Source organism: Limulus polyphemus, unplaced genomic scaffold (assembly GCF_000517525.1).
Source record: "Limulus polyphemus unplaced genomic scaffold, Limulus_polyphemus-2.1.2 Scaffold810, whole genome shotgun sequence".
In the NCBI taxonomy this organism is placed as follows: Eukaryota; Metazoa; Arthropoda; class Merostomata; order Xiphosura; family Limulidae; genus Limulus; species Limulus polyphemus.
Genome location: NW_013666420.1, coordinates 227,651 through 230,201, shown reverse-complemented (window position 1 = coordinate 230,201; position 2,551 = coordinate 227,651). Strand labels below are relative to the sequence as shown.

The window sequence follows — 2,551 nt, the reverse complement described above, 5'->3', positions numbered from 1 at the left end:
CTATTTCATTTAATAAATGTTTTGTTTTGATATATAAGTTGTTTGGGTGTTTCATCTAAAACAAAGCGACAGTAATTTCTTGATGACCTAATAATACACTGTCGCTATGTAATTACCTAATTACCTAATTAAAAAAAACTGTAAATATGTAGTGATGTATATCAGTTAAATGCATTTTTTTGTACTTAATTAAACTGTACGTTTCTAAAATGTAATTACCAATGATAAAACATCAATTATAGTATACCGTGCCCGACATAATGTCAGACTGTCGATTTAGAATAAAATGAAAGTTGTATTCAACACGTGTGACAATAATCATTATACTAAATACAATGTTTTTGAAACAGTGAACGCAGACATAATGCTACATAGAACGGTTCATTTGATTTGCAAAAGTTTAGTTTACTAATATAAAAATTGGCAAAGTTACCTTTTTTCTATAGATTATTCGACCCCCCAGTGGGACAGCGGTATGTCTGCGGGCGTACAACGTAAAAGTCCCGGGTTCGATAATCGCGGTGGGCAGAGCACAGATAGCCCATTGTGTAGCTTTGTGCTTAAATTCAGACAAACAAACAAACCGATAAAATTCTACCGAGATGCTAGTCGTCAAGTTTTTACTTCCCTGTTAAGTTCCTTTTGTTTATCAGACGCGTTTCGTTTCCTCTATGGTGATTGACGCAGTTTTAAATGGAGAAAGTTTATTAGTGGCTCGCTAATTCAATTTCGGATTGATAAAATTCTTGTTACACCTAACGTGTTGCCATTTTTAGGGTCTTTTGATCGGTCTTGGTTTCCTCAAACGGGTCACGCTCTCCTTACAGTTGATTTTTAATTTAGTCAGGTACCTCTTGGTCCTGGTTTATGGCATTTCAATAATCGTCTGTTGGTGGATTTGGAATATATTAAAGAGGTATTGCTTTTAATTCAAGGAAGTCGGGGTTGGCCTGATTACCAAAATGATATTTACCAATGGTATGTGAAATTGAAAGAGGCTATTCAACAGATTACTTGAGTTTGTGGTTCTCGTAGGGCTCGAGCTTTTAGAAACCGCCATGCATACACATATATATCATATATATTATATTAACATATACATTATCAAATATGCATTAAAATAAAACATCAGTAGTAATTAACAGGGTAATTTTTGTTTAAATGTTTTTGTTTGTGACATATATGTTATTAAGGGACCATTTTGACCAGATGGTTATGAATCCTTAAGTAATTTATTGTGTATGTGTGTGTGTCTGAATGTTTATGTACAAATTACATGTTAGAACTTGTCCTGTATGAGGCAAGCCAAAATTTACAATAGAAGTTTAATTTTCAAGAAAATGTGTAGTTTAATATCATCGTTGGTTTTCATTTTCTAAGTAGCTACAGATCAGGCTTAACGTTCTGTAAAAAGGTATTAGTTTACGACATATAACTACATAAGATAGATCAGTATAAGGTAGAAAGTATAATGTACCATGATTGCGTTGCTTATAGGACATTCAGTGTAACAGCAAAATATTACCTTCTAATTGTGATCACTTGTTATTACTATATTATGAATAAATTGACGGGGTATAAAGCATAGTCCGTTAAAAGCTTCGGGGAACATAGAAACGTAAAACATATGTAATGGATGCATTAATTTTCATTACTATTCTAATACAGATTTGAGCAAAAAAAAAAATTAGAAATAAATGAGAACTATAAAATATTGTGCCGTGACCAGGATTCGAACCTGGGTTATTGCGGCCACAACGCAATGTCCTAACCACTAGACGATCACGGCTCTGTTTCGTTTTTTCCGTAGTTGTGCCTATGAGTTTTATTTTGTCTTGGCTTGTAGCTGTTTTCGACGTCCGTGTTTATCTATATACCCAGGTTATAGGAGATTCACTGAAACCACAAAATGTGAGTTTCTAATCTTGTTCACATAGTATTATTATATTATGAATAAATTGACGATGTATATTTATTCTTGAGTATAGGGGTTCTTTTATAACCTTTTGTGAGTTATATTTCATACTCTCTATACCCTAAAATTGGAATAACAATTACGATGAAGGGATATGTCTATGTAATACTTGGAGACGGCTTGAATGAGTAATGAAGAAAAAACTTTAATATAAGTTTAACAAAACAGCAAATGTACAACGTTTTGACAAGGTTCTGTTATCATCAGGTTCAAATAGTTTACACTGACACAGATATATATATATATGTATATATACAGTATGAAACAAAGAGGTCACATGACCGGATACTGTTGCACGACTTAAAAAAGAGATATCTTGGCACTCCAGGGTGTTGGATTAGAGTAGGGTTGTTTTGTTCAATTAAGATGGATTCCTTGATTTTCATTGTTATGTTGGGTTCTTTGTTTAACATTACTGTGTTTTTAATAGATATACTATGTTTTTAAGTTGAAATGGTGGAAACATTGGGGCGGTTTTTAATAATTTTAATAATTAACGATTCTTTTATCGAATGAGTAAGTTATGTGCGACGATCTAATTTAAGTAAAGTCAACGGTAGGCAATTAATTATTTTG

The 2,551-nt window shown here is 32.6% G+C and overlaps 1 non-coding gene across 1 annotated transcript; it reads right to left on the bottom strand.

Annotated features, from left to right (window-relative positions):
* Positions 1–1,717: 1,717 nt before the first annotated feature.
* On the bottom strand, positions 1,718–1,789 carry Trnah-gug. Its single transcript has one exon. It is a non-coding gene; the product is annotated as a tRNA-His (tRNA).
* Positions 1,790–2,551: the final 762 nt, after the last annotated feature.